General features: G+C 40.2%; 1 protein-coding gene across 1 annotated transcript in view; it reads left to right on the top strand.

The window, feature by feature from the left end:
• RAPGEF5 (Rap guanine nucleotide exchange factor 5) overlaps positions 1-15,076 on the top strand; it is a 156,256-nt gene that overhangs the window by 104,687 nt on the left and 36,493 nt on the right. The gene's annotated exons all lie outside the window — the stretch shown is intronic.

Here is a 15,076-nt window from a genome sequence, read left to right as displayed (position 1 = left end):
AAAACATTTTGGGGTGAGAGTTTGGGGAAAATAGATGAATGTAAAAAAAGTGGCTGCATTGATGAGTCTAATTTTGATGGAAGCTAATCATAAAATACTTTGGTTTTCTTGTGATGGCAGTTGGCATGAATTGTGATTTTATTCCTTTGCTTGAACTTGAGTTTTGATGGAGATACAAATTGCCAGAATGAGAGATGTAATCATGGAGAAATCATGCTGTCTGACTTGGGACGGCTGGAAGCTTTTATACCTCACATTTTATTGCTTTTCAGTTTCGTTCCTTTTCTTTCCTTTTTCTACACTCTACATCCTCCTCCTGCCATTATCCCTCCTCCTCTCACTGCCCACAATGCTCTGCCAATTCCACAAGCAGCCTTTCTTTAACCCTCTTCACATCCATTTCTTGGAATTTAGGGCTAGTTGACCCCTCTCTAGGAACCACTGCAGTTAAAACCAGAAGGCCAGTCTCGGTTTTGTTCTTTCCCAGCCGTGAATTCAGAGCCCAGCATCAGTGCAATAAAGAAACCCTTGTTGGATTTCATTCCCTGCCCCATAGGAGCCTTATCCATGAGATTTTGTTTGTTGATACTGTTGGTAACATCATGGGGGATGCACAGCCTCAAGCTGGAAGCAAACAAACGACAGTGAAAAACAACCACAAACAAATAGCATTTGTCAGATCCCTGTTGTCAAAGGGTTTTCATTCAAAGTCTTAAAGCAGCAGTGGCCATGTACCATTGCCCCAAAGTGTGAAAACCACCATGAATAGGCAAATGCAAACATTTTGCTTATAAGCTACATCTCCTCTTATTGTCTGTAGATGTTAACTGTCTCTGTGTCTGTAGAGTTTAACCCTGTAACAGGCAGGTGGAAAATTTCCATCCTGGTACCTGCCATCAAGCAGTGGCAGGGAGGCTACAGCAGGATGATTTAGCAATTCAGCACACACATGCATCCCACCTTCTGGCAGCCACAATGCCTCCTCACCTCCACTTCAGCTAGGCAGGCACTGAACAAAGAGGCTGCATGGGGGCAGCCAGGTGGTTCTCAGGATGGACAGACAGGTGCAGACCTGTGGCCTGCTGTGAGGAGGCAGCCCTGGACATGCTGCAGGCTCCTTGCTGTCCTCTCCCCTGGATGTCCCTGGAGCAGGGCAGGGAAGCAAAGGGACACTGTCTATTCCCTCCTGGCTCTCCTTGTGCACTGTAGGGCTCCTAGGCCACAGCAGCTTGTGAATGCCTTGGAGGCTCCATCAGTGCTGGGACTGCTGATGGCACAGAGCCCTTCCCCAGGGCAGTGTGGCACCCTGGAGAGCCACTGCCATCGTGGGACCTCTGAGGTTTGCTGCGGGCAAAGCACACAAGGACATTTTGGGATGTGATCAGCTGGGAAAGCTGGGTGTGTTGGACAAGTGAAGTCTAAAGCTGTAAGGCAGGGGGAGGTCTCTGCCAGCTGAAACTGGGCTTCTCCCATTGCCAAGAAGACATTTTCCTGAGGTGTGTGTTATATCAGTGGCTTGAGGGAAATTTTGTTACAGTCTCCAGCATGATGGCCCATCTCTCCAGGCAAATATATCATGGCCTGCTTGTGCAGCTTATGTAAATACTTTGAACAGGTTTTTTTCTTTGATGTGTGAGTACAGATCATGTTATTATTAATGAGGCTCTAACCTCCCTTCTGTGGTGAGGGTTTTGACATGCAAATGGGCCACAGGACATTTGTTGTTACATCATAGTTTAATGGATAGGAAATTTGTTCAGGGAGCTAAGGATAGTAAGATGTAATTTGGGAAGTTACAGCCATGTTCTTGATTACAAAGAACAATAAATATTTGATAACAGTTTTCTAAAAGCATTTGGAAAACAAGAAAATACCATCAGCTTTACAAGACACTGCTGTACTGGGTTTTCTTGACAAATGGAGAGGATTCAGATGTTCCTGGATCTTATGGTTATGTGTGTCTGGGATGGAGAAGTTTACAGCAAAGGGTAGGAGCAGGTGCCCAAAGTGCTGCTATTTGTAGTGTTTGGAAGAAAGCTCCTCTTCTGCTCCTCTGTGACTTAGGAGAGTCCTGGGTATGCATCAGCAGAGAGACCAGGAAAGTCTGTCATTGGCCATACACAAACTCCACTGAGGTGAATGTCAGAGTTTTGTGTCCCCTTACTGCAGGGAATGTCAGCTCTGTACAATCAAGCTCCTAATGGAACAAAAAAAATTCAAATGGGAAGCGAATGCACCACTTCCTCTGCTAATCTGTGCATCCAGAGGTTCACAGCATTTGGCTTGACTATTCATGATCTATTTACCTTTTAAAATTCAGACATAGGCATGTGTGTGCTGATTTATTCCTCCTTGTAATTGGATACAGTCATTAAACGAGCTTGCATATTATAGTTCATTGTCCTTCTGGGATGTGGGCTACTGTTTCTTCAGAACAGCAGCTCCTAATGGAATTAATTCCAGCTCCTGTCTGTTTACTGTAATCGGTGATGTGTTTCTAAAAACTGATATGGAAAATCACTTTTAAATATATGTTCTTATATATGAAGTATTCGTCTAGCTGAAGGGTGGTATGTAATCCTCAGAGTCTTCCTTTAAGATGCTTTGCTACCTTCTCTGACAGGCTCTTTAGGAACAATAAATAAATGCTCACTATTTTGTAACCTGAAAGAGTCTGTAGGAAGTGTTACACCTAGCAGAAGTGTTTACCAGGCTGCAGCCATGGCAAAGCGATTGCAGTCTCAGGCTGTCATCATATAACTGATGATTTCCCATGGGCTAAGCAGTGGTGATGTAGAAAGCATACTGCTTCTTGGTAAGAAAAACTAATTTTTTATAATTGCCTTGAATGACTAATTGAATAAGCAAATCAGTTTAATAAAAAAAAACGCAAGAAATTATGCTATTAGCTTATTTAATTTGAAGAGGGTCTGAAAAACTGATAGGCAAAGGCATTTTGCAGTGGGATCACCATCTGACTCACATTTGATGGTGTTGGCCAGCAGCATTGGTGGTGTCTGCATGGGACAGTGGGTTTGTGTACTCAGCCTTGGCCAGTACCTGCCCCCTCTCCTGAGCCCATATCTGCCTCCTTTTCTCTACACACTGGCACAATAAAGCACGTTTTATGAAGCCTGTGCTGGCACTTACAGCCTAAGAGAGCCATAGAAATGAAAGATGGCAGCAAGCATTAGTCACAGCCAGGTGCTGTAGTGGTGAAACATGGTCACAGAGCAGATGATCCAAGAGGCACCGTTTAATACAGTGGCTTATCTGTTATTGCAGTTTGTGATTTTCACCTTTGTCCTTAACATTGCATCAGATTTGTGTATGCTTGTGCAGAAAGATGGGGTTTACCTGGCAGCCAAGGAGATTCTCTGTGCACTGTGAAGTCCAGGAGATAGCTGGGTGTCTTGATGAAGGGCCAAAAATGGAACATTTTCAGTAAAATACAGAATGCATCTCCTGCATTAGATGCTTTCCAGTGTGTGCATGAAAAACACAGTATGTCATAAGACTTGGAAAAGAAAGGGACAAAGGAAGAAAGCTAGACTATACCAGTCCAAAGTTATGCCTATCTGAGAACTGTGTTTTGCATCTGTTTCTTTTTTTTGTGTGTGTGACTGAATCAATAAATAGCACTAAAAATCTGAAATAATGGCAAAAGCAAGTAGAAACCTTTAGAAAATTACCCCACTGTGCTTTCATCTATAATTGCTTTGTATTTTCCCTGTATTTAACTGAAATAAGCAAGGACATCAAATAAAATACCCTGAGTAATTATGGTACAATTGAACCAAGGATCTAATGCTGAACTCCTCAATGAATGTAAATACTTTAGAAATTCTCAAAATAAGGGTCTTGTATCTTAAAAATGTAGCACTGAGATGCTCTGTGTTGCAAGCAGCCAGATTGCACACAAACACAGTTCAGCTGCCACAGGAAAATACACCCATGCAAGTGTTTTAATACTTACAAGCAGCTGAACTCTGGATAATATCTGTTCCTCGTGTCTTACCCTTGTATGATCTTTAAGCAGTGCAAGCAGCTCTGAAATCACCTTTGTGGTTGCTTTCATTCAGCTGTCAGCACGGGTTTGTACTGACAAACACAATTGTTTGAAGTTTTCAGATGTTCTTAATACATATGCAGACTATGTGCAAGGCACTTTTTTATTGCTGTCTTCCATTAAGTTGTAATAATAATGAGCATAAAAGCTGTCTTTAATTACATGTTAACCTGTCACTGGAATGATTTGGGTGTCTCAGTGTAGCAAGCACAATTTCAGGGCATAATTTAAGGACCTATATCTTATAAATAAGTCTACACTTAGTTTAGCAATGTATTTTAACACCACCATCGTGAAACCCATCAGATTTTCTTGGCACCCATTCACCACCTGGGGAAGCAAAGTGCAGCTGCCTTATGAGTGTTCTGGTGCCCATTGTTCTGGTTTTCTACTGTGAAGCTGTGCTTCACTGCCCTGGGGAATGGAGAGGAAGACAGGTGTGGAAATGCAAGATGCAAGGATGGTCCTGTTTGGTTTTTTGGGTTCTCTTGGATGTCACGTCCCTTGTGCCACCCCTGTCCACTGTGCATCATAGGTGTGTTGTTAAATATTGAATAAGCTATTTCTCAGCTATCTGAGAATTGTTTACCCATCAGCCTGAAGCATTGTACACCCTGGGCAAAATGCTGGAGGTGGCATCCTTCACCACAGCAGTGACGCTGCAGTATGCCAGTGTCTGTCTGGGTCTCCTGGGGGGTTTGCAAGATGTTTTCCTCCCTTCTCTCTGCCCTCTCCCCAGCAGAGCCTGTAACACGTCTCTGTCAGGCACCTTTGCTGGGCCTTTTGCCTCCATATGTCAGAAGATGTTAAGTGAGTCTCTGCTTTTGAGGATACGTGACAGTGGGCCACAGCTGTGTATGCAAGACCCCAGCATAGTGTGCATGACCTGATACACCAAAAATATCCCACCACTTGACCTTTCCTGTGCTGGAAGAAATGTGTGGTCTGCTCATTAGTCTACTGCATGCTCTACTCATCTTGTATAGTGATTTGGACTAAATTAAACAGATGAAAATGCCATAGTTCCCTTTGTAGGCAATTCTGTCAAATCTGCAGGAGCCAGGAGCGATTTGCCAGTGGAGGCTTTGTGGTGCTAGGCTTCCCTGAAGAGATGCTGTGATGTTTGCTGCACATGCTCCAGTGCCACATGTTGGGGAGTTTGCACTGCTTAGCATATTTATGATAATTTGGCTCCCAGGGGCGAACAAGATACTCCTTATACCTCCTTCCTTGGGCTGAAGCACAAAGAAATTTCCCCTTGCTGCTTTGTAGGGGGGGAAATAACAGATCAAAGCTTCTTGCTAAACACTTTTAAAAATACACAGTGTGGATCTGTACATTTCTGTTCCCCCAAGGGACCCAGGGAAGGCAGCTAGCAGCAGGTGATGGGAAAATGCTGCATGCTGAAGTCTAGGCATTGTACCTGACCTGCAGAGCTTTAGTGGGGCACTGCTGTGAGTAATGTGACCTGTCCTTTATCCATGCCATGACCAGCATGGAATGTATTCTGGCCACTATACTGGAGTTGTCATAATCTGCTGGACTGGATGTTGGTCAAGTGGATTTGGAAGTAAAGCCTTTTGGGGCTAATAGTCACAACTTGAAAATAATGCCAATTAAGTGTTTTTTAATATATGTATCCAAATATATATGTAATTTTGGGTTGTAAACAGAGAATTTGGGCTCATGTTCTCAGAAATGTCACTGAGAAGCAGGCTGTTTTAAAGCATCTCAATGATCTAGAAATTAGGAACTTGGAAGCATTTTTTTAAGATGTGAAGATTTTAATGCTTATATACAATAATAGATTTGAAGATTACCATTTCTTAGGAGTAGATTTTCCAATTCAGCAATGACAAAGACATGCTGAACTTGAAACTTTGTTATTCTTCAATATCATATAAGTGCTGGACAGCAAAGATAAAAAGAATAAAGATTAGGTGCATCTTCCTTTGTATTTTCTTTCTGAAAGCTGAATGTCTGATTTTCAAGTTCCCTTTAGACTGGAATGTGTGCTGGACTCATGGACCAGACAAAAGGCTCAAGCAGCCTTTAGGTACCTTAGAGCATCCAGTTGGTAGGGCCAGGCTTCCAGGGGCAGATGGGAGAGAGGGTGCACTGTGCACCCAGGCAACAAAAAGTCCTGTCCTGCTGGCACCACTGAGGCAGTGACAGCTCTCAGTGGCACCTGGAACTTGTGTCATTGAGGGGTCTGAGCTGGAGACATTGCAACTCCTTGGCTGCCTGAGGAGGATGGTGATGGCACTGGTGCAAAGAAGTTCCTGTGCAAGACAGAAGCAGAAAAGTAGAACCCTGCCTTGTACTTGCTCATACAATTTTCAGTGAGCCACACCAGTGCCTGGGGTGCCTGGCAATGTGCAAGCTGGAGGTGCACACCCAGGAGGGCTCATCACAGCAGGCTGTGCTCAGCAGCTGGTCTGCAGGCAGAAATATGAAAGGGAACTATTAAATCTTTCATCCTCTGTCCTGCTGCTCCAGGCAATCCTGGCCTGGGTGGCTTATTATAATCAATCGATGGAAAGAGAGGATGAGTTTTTCTCCTCAAGTACTTTGGGAGATGCCTGATGTGAACAAGGAGTGTCTGCCTTCTGCTTGTGTGAGGATTTCACATTTCACATGTGCATTAGAATACCTCCCTTTACTGTCAAGTTTCACTGCATGGAAAGCTTCAGTGTTTTAGTTGCAGCAGTCAAAGGCACTTTTTTAACAAAAAGTATCAGTAGCTTAGAGTGGCTGCTATAGGCAACATTTCTAATGCTTCAAAATCTGTAAGGCATAGAGGATTTGTCCAATAATTTCAAGTAACCCTGACCATTATAGCTGCACATGAATCACCAGGGCTCCCTCCCACCTGGGGAAAAAAGAGAGCTTCAGATTTCTATGTGGAAAAATTAGTGTCTCATTAAAGCTGGACAAGTTTGACATTTGCTCTCTGCCTGTGGTTTCAGGGCTTTTTGTCTCTCCAACAAAATAAGAAGCTCCTCTAATACATGTGATAGCAGCAACTGGAATGCAACTTTAGGAGCATCTTTGACCTTACCAGACACAATGTGTTTGATTCATTCTGCAGATGTTAAAATACTGCCAGAAATTTCTGGGAGACGACCTTAGAAATGATTCCTAGTTCTGACTTTTGTCCTCTAATAAAAAAATGTGGTTGTACAAGTTAAATATCTTGCCCTTATGTATTTTAGTTTTCTAACCTAATGTCAGAAATAAATGTCTTGCTCTTTATTCCTTTGTGCATTGATTTCCCAGTGCCTTGGTGGTTAGGTGACATAACTACTATAATTGTTTTAATACATTAGCAGCAAATTATATATCAATGTTCTTTTTTTTCCTTGACCTTTCTTTCTCAACATCATTTTCTTTTTTTTTTGCCTCATGCTGTGTCCATGGTGGCATAGCACTATTAGAGGATTCGATTTTGAATTAAGGGCTAATCCTGCAAGGTCCTGAGCACTGTTGCCATCTGCTGAATGCAAGGGAGGTCTGGGACCTCTCAGACTGAGCAGTATCTTGCTAGATCAGATAGCAATTTGCATTTACTGTTTGTGCTCAGAGACATCCCGACATTTTTAGTAAATTGCTGTGGAATTACAGATTACTGAGGAACTTCTACCTTTGAAAAGAGTTGCTGCCACCAAATCGTTTTTCCGTTTCTGCAGAACAAGCAATTTTGTGATTACAGCTCGGCTCTCAAATGCAGGACCTGTGTTTGCATTGCTGAAAGGTTTCAGAGCATTGCATAGTATTATATGAATTAAACCGCACAGAAAATCTACGTGTAGCCTTGCCTTCCTTGAGGTGTGTTATATTTTTTCTCGTTTTGCAGAAGGGAGGAAGAGGTGTGACGGGAGTTTATCAAGGTGTTGAGCTTTCAGCACTGAGAGGCTGAAAAACTTGGAAATGCTTTGCTGTAGCCCTCATTTTGTTTAATTTGAACTAAGTGACTGATTATTTAAGATAGAAAAAACTGTTTATTCCCTATAGAATAGTAAGTAATCAGCATCCATTTTACTCAGGCACAGGGCTCATCTGTCTGTTTGCCCAGCTGTAACCTCATCTCATAGGGCTGCTTTTCTTGGTGGCTGTGAGAGATGCATGTTGTAACTGTTTCTGATCAGTATGGTGTTGCTAACTCCATCAGTGAATATTTTCTTTCTAAAAAAATATTTCCAATATGAGCTATGAGGTCAAAAGGTGCATTAGTGTTATTGATCACAGCTTTTCAGTCATAGCAGGATAAAAATTCCAAAGGATTCAGCTGGTCTAGCAGTTGTCTCTTTATTCCCAAATATATTCTGGGGAATGAGCCTCACAAAATGTTAGAGAAAAGTGTCTGGTCCTGCGAGGTAGAGATGATGCACTGAATGTAAATGAGAGCAGAGTTGTTGATGATTATTTCATTTGTAATTCTGGCTAATACTGGTAAGTGTATTAACATAAGGGGATGTCAGAAGCTGACCATATGGTCATCTTATCATCTTTGCCATAGTCACAAATCAGATATGGCATGGCTAAAGGGTTTTAGAATTTGTTCTGTGGTGTCTAAAATACTTTTTTTTCCTCATCTTCTTTGTATTTCTCAAAAATATCTCCCTCCTCAAACACCAAAGAGGTTTCATTATCACACAAAAGTCCCTCAGATTTTGCATTGATGTTTGAAAAATGTGTGCGTAGCCCTACTTCTATTTCATGCTGCTGGAGTTCCTACATGCTGACAACCAATATATTATACTAAAGTTCTTACATGATGAGGATGAGGAAGATATTATAACTTCTTTTTTTTTGTTACATTTCTGAAAGATAAGTTGAGCAGGAAGGAAGACACTTAGCAATTTCCTCTGCTTGGAAAGCAGAAGGTTCAGGGTGTTATATTTTTAATTCAGTGCATGGTTTTCATTCTCTGAGTTTAATTCTCTCATACGCATAGTGACAACCACAGCTGCTCTGTAGCATGACTAAGGCTTGCCACTACAGTGGCAGGAGTAGTTTTCACCTATGAGTTACTGAGTTACAGCGGCTTGTTCATTCAGGTTTTTTTTTTTCCTTTTTTTTTTGTTGTTGGTGTTTGGTTTCTCCTTCAATCTCCATACAGGTTTCGCCTCCACCAGCAAATCCTTGGAGAAAGCTGAATGACTGCTTTGCATAAAGTGGAAAAGGACTTGCATTCCAGTGATTTATCTATATTTTCTTATAATCCGATTTAGTGTGGAATACAAGCCTGAAAAGCCCTTAAATCTTTCTGTAATTCTTGCACAACCATTCACAATAGATTTGTACAGTGCAGTCTAAGAGATTTGGGTTCAGAATAGTGATAAGTTTAAAAAAAAAATCAACCCCCCCCCAAAAAAACCCCAGATTACTTGTTTTTCTTTGCAGTTTAACAGATTTCACTGTCAGTACCCTCTCCCCAACTAACAGTACATGACATATACAATCTACAGAGAAAGCAATATAGAGTCTATATGCACAGAGTCTATATGCTTATACTCCTCTGTGTAGAGGAATTTGCCTCTTGTAAACCATGCAATTATAAAGAAGAAAAACCTCAATGCATTGGATGTTTTAAATCCTGTTATTGCCTTGTTTTTCATAGCTCTATTTTTTTCATAGTATTTAAATAAGCATATAATGGAAAGGATAGAACATGGAAAAGGAATGTTACAGAGAGTGGAAAGAACAGAGTCTGAAAAGTTGTTCTGTAAAGTCTAATATGAAAAAGAGAATGGTTCTTGTCATCTCAGCAGTCTGTATGTCACTGAAAGTGGGGGGACTTGTTTGGCATATTTTTCTGGTTTTGTTTGTTTTTTCTTTTTTTTTATGGTAGCCATTGAGAAGTAAGAAACCAAAATCTATTCAGGATGTAGTAGTGTGATCCGAAAACCAGGACAAACTGGAATTTGTCTTCAAGTTATCTCTTCTTGTGGGTATAAAGGGATTAATGACTCAGGCATTAGGAATAATTGTATCTGGCTTAGCTGGACAGTTTGTCTAACATTAGCAGTAGGGCAATAGGTGTATTCTAAATGCAGTCTGAGCTATTGGACATGTCTGTAATGTAGATGTATATGCACTGTTGGTTTAGCTGTGGTGTTCCAAAGATGCTGGTTAATGCATGTGCAGGCTAGTAAATAATATGTGAACATATAGATTGCTAGGTGTGTAGTTAGAGATGTGTAGCTATCTGTAACCCCTGAATGTTTTCATACTTTTCCTTCTTTGCTCATTCTATGAGACAGCTTTTTTAATATTTGCTTTTTAGAGTTGTCCCCAAATATATCTAGTTTAATCAAATGAATTTAACTTTTACTCAGTGTAAAAAGGCATTTCCTTTAGATTAAGTCTCTTTGAATATTTATGTTGCAAGTATTTAAAATGAGGCTGCTCCACTGATGCCTCACACCAACTGCAGTAGTTTAAGAAAATGTTCCAGTTTGAGAAGAGGGTACAGATGCTGGATGTGGCAACAGCAAGATGTGTACTGCCTGATTTGTTAAATATGTGTCACAGATGATTTTTCTTTACAGATGTGTATTAATTTCTGTCCTAAGCCTTAGTAACTGATAGCCTGCATAGAGAACAGTGTGGAGAAAGGAGAAAAGGAACGATTGGAAAATCATATTTGGTGTGCAAACCCATTCTTTCCTCCTGTCATTGGTAATTGTACCATCACCTTGAGCTGGTATTTGTAGAGCTGTCTTCTCAGAGAGAAAGGGTTTCTCCTGTTAGAGAGGTAGGTGGGCACACAGAAAGCAGCAGAGAATCCTGACTGGTTTTTCAGTAGGTGGGAATACGTGATGTGTTCATCTAAATATTTTATTGTTTCCTGTCTCTGGGACCCTAGGTCCCCTTTCCCCTGCATGACAGCCATTGTTGCTGTTGGCTGTCATCACCCTGTACAAACAATACAGTCTCATGTAGATGTGTTGCTGGCTCCTTCAGGAACCAGAGAAAGCAGATGTTCCCTGGGTGTTTCACACAGGTGAGAGTGTCTCTATACTGCTTTTTCTAACCTCAGCCACCCTGAATGTGTCTTGCAGAGGAACTTGTCCATCACAGAGGAATGGGAGGAGCAGTGCTAACTGTTCCTGGTAGAACTGTGTCCACGCTTTATTTCACTTGGGAGGAGGAGGGAGCTCATAGCCTGGGAGAAACTGTCTCAGCAGAAGCTGGTGCAAATTGATTATTTAATAACAAACAAGCACAGTGCCTGCTTTTTTATTATTTTTATGCCTATGGAACTCACACAGAAGTGGTGTGGTGAGATTACTGCCTAAAGCTGCCCCCAAAGAGCTGCAAGAACAGGAGGCCTTGGGACTCATGCTGTTTCTGTTGCATGTCTTAATGAAGCTTTAAAATGCTTGAAATTGTCTTTGAAATGAAATATTCCATAGCTGCAATTTAACTCCAGATTTTTTAATAGTTGCTTAGCCAAATAAAAGAAAATTGTGGGGAACAAAGGTTGATGACTAGAAGAAAAAGTTTAAATAAAAAATTCATGGAGAGAAAAAAATATAGCATCATAGGCTTTTGCACTAAGATTTCCCTTCCAAAGTCTTTTCTCTTCCAACTATTACTGTGAATTTTACTCTCCCTATTTGCTACAAACATTAGAAAAGCTTTTTCTGTAGGAATGATAAGAAAAATTGTCACAAATTTAGGCAGAACCTGGAACACTGAGTAAAATTTTAAAAGGGGTATGCATTTCACTGCCATTCTGAGTGCGGGTATGGTGAACTCTAAATTATTAATGAATTGAGGAATTGCCTTTTGTAACTCTTAAATCAAATGTGACTAAACAGAAAAATCTCAGAAAGACTTTTGTTCACAATTGTCAGCCCGACTTGTACAGCCACAGCTCTTCCTCATTCAAATTTACTGCTCTAGTGGCCTTTAGTAACAGAATGAATAATATGCTGTGAATAAATCCTCTCATGGTTACCCTTTCTCTCCATTTGTAGATTAAGACCAACAAATCATTATTTGTGGACACATATTAGTGTCCAAAAGTGTCTGACAAATGCGCAGTTGTTTGTTTTGAGCAAATTATTTTTGAAGTGTCAGTACACCCTCAGGTTTTGTGTTCCTGCTATGACATGAAAAAATATTCTGGAATGAGTTTAAATTACAGGGCATTTAGAAAGAATATAGAGAAGATAGTTACAGTGAACAGTAGACTTCAGGGAAAGACCTACATGCTAGTTCAGGTATTTTAAAATATGAATATTATTGTTAAGTCTTTAGGTGATGTCTGGTAATAGATATTTAATCTTGCAAAAGCACTTTCATTGCTTACTTGTTAAAGTAATTTAACGGATGAGTGGTGCTATTAATGGACCACATGTATAATCCAGACTTTTTTTGTTCGAAACATTCCTCTAGGGTTTAAATTTCTAAACATATTTAGAGGCAATTTGAAGAAATTTAGCCTATACACAAGCTGTAGAAAACATAATTTATTAACTGTTCTTCTGCTTTTAGAGGATAAAAGAAATCACTATGTATACATATGTGCAACTTTAAATGGGCTGAGTGATATACCTTCTTTTGATGGGGTTGTTAGAAACCAGACTGTGAATGGAAGGACGTGGAGATGAACAGAGGGTTTAAAACTAATTGTAAGTTATCTGAGCAAACATACAGTTCCAGATTTTCCATCACTTTTTGGTTTGTTGTGTTGTTTTGGGGTTTTTTTTGAGAGAATTGCATTAATAATGTCTATAACATAGTTCTTGCAAGAAAAGACGACAAAACAGCAAGAAACTTACATTATAGTAAAAACAGTCTTTCTTTCCACCCCAACACTTTGGGATGCTGGAAGAATTGACATCTGGAAAGCAGATTATCAGGTTATAACAATAAACATAAAAGTCTTTGCTAAACACCAGTTATTATGATAAAGTCACACTCTTTCGAACAATTGGAGAAGTTCTTTGATAATATTGAGGCTTTGCTTCAACAAGGAGTTAATTTATTTTCCAAACATGTGGCTGTGTTTTGCTGAAACTCGGATATCACCTACACAGGGTTGGAAATTAGGGAAATAATCTGGTGTAAACATCTCTTTGACTTTGTGAGGATCACTGCACAGTCACATAGTTCAAGAAAGAACTTAAATGTGTTTGTTGACTCCAAGTTCAGCTGTTTCCAAATAAATGTTTGTGAAACCCCCAACTTTAATAGCCTCATTGTACCATCCAAAAGACGTGCAAGAGAATGAATAGATGACCTTTCAGATAGAGAACAAGCTGCTCACCATGTCTTTTCATTTACTGGGACAAAATACTCTTTTTCTGCAGAGATAATACTTTCCACCATTTTTAACAATGTTGGGTAGAATAACGAGTTTAATTGTTTTGCTTCTGAGTGCAAGGGGTTTAACCTGTGCCTCCTTAGATCAGGACTCTTTCTAAACCAGTACTGTTAAGTGCATTAAGTGAGATAGACTTATTTTAATTCTTTTTAAAAGAGACTGGAGGTATTTTGGGTCCTAGACTTGCAGGGTAGGATGTCATTAGCTATCCATCCATGTTTATCCACGTGACTTTGAATGATACATGGATGAATTCTTATTGCCATTGTGCACCGCAGCTATGGGATCAATAATTTACTGATAAGGTCCAAAGCAGCTGTAAAGGAAATTGGTCTAAATAATTTTGAAGTTGCAGTCTTGCTGTGGAAAGCTGCTGGGAAGCTCTCAGTTGCACACTTGTACAAAAGCACTAGCTTGGACTGGAACAGATCACAAATGGGGAGAAAATCAGGATATGGAAATCAAGGCTCAGCCTTGTCTTTCTCATATGAGGGGTGGTTGGTCCTTAGTGTTTGCAGTTGTAAATCCACCACTTAAATCACAACTTAGTATAATGCTGACTAATACCAGCTGGTTATACTGGTAAAATATTTTTGCTCTACAGTATAACTGAAATCACTTTTTATTCAGCCTGTCCATGTTACTGTTCTTATCTGAAAAAACTACAGCTGTTCTCTTGTTAAAGGAAACACAATGTGTTTGCTGAAATTTAAAAAAATACAGTCAAAAGGAATCCCTCAAAAGTTGAGGGAAATCTTACAATTTGGAAAAAAACCCAACAAAAAACACAAACAAAAACAAAAACAAAAAGCAAACAAACAAACAAAAAACCACCAAAAAAACACCAGAGGAAGAAACAGAAACTTTTTTTTTGTGGTTACCAAGACCAATTACATTGTCTATTTGCAGTAAAGATTTCGTTGTGTGAACCAAATAGTCTAGATCATGCATCGTGCATGAGTAGTTTACTAAAATTAGAATCAAATTTGTTTACAAATTTTGTAATAATTTCATTTGGAAGGGAGCTGTGAAACTGTTGGATCCAACCTGTGCTGGAAGCAGATTCGGTTAAACCAGGATGCTCAGAGCTTTGCTCAGGCAAGCCCTGAATGTAGTGGTGTTGGACACTGCAGGTAACCTGTCATGTCTGGCCTCTCCACAGGAGGGAAAAATAAGTATCTTAATCTAGACAAGTTTTCTTTTGTTGCCATCTCTGATGGTTGTCCCATATAATTTTGTAGCAAATCTCCAGGAAAAGTCTGGCTAGGTCTTATCTCCATTCTGCCGCTGGGGTTTTGAAGACACTATGAGATTACCTTGAGCCCTGTCACCCAAGATCAAACCTAGTGCTTTCACCTCAGTGATGTGTGCTGTAAAGGTTTGGAAAAATCCTAAAAATAGTGTGACATGGGAATAAGGAATGAAAAAGTTACACTGAAATCCTAAACTGTCTGGTTCTCTGGACAACCTGAGGTGCTAACAGCTTCAGTGTGTAGCGTTGGTCTGTTAGCAAGTACCTTCAGCCTGGTCTTGTAACACTGATAGAAACCAGGAGGAGAAAAAACCTTCATTGATACAATTGAACAAACCTTAGAGAAAACTTCTCAGCACTTACAGTGATGCCCACAAGACAAACCAAACATCCATCTAAACATTTGAGTATATTT

The sequence above is a fragment of the Ammospiza nelsoni genome, chromosome 1 (assembly GCF_027579445.1).
Source record: "Ammospiza nelsoni isolate bAmmNel1 chromosome 1, bAmmNel1.pri, whole genome shotgun sequence".
Lineage (NCBI taxonomy): Eukaryota > Metazoa > Chordata > Aves > Passeriformes > Passerellidae > Ammospiza > Ammospiza nelsoni.
This window is presented reverse-complemented; position numbering and strand designations above follow the sequence as displayed.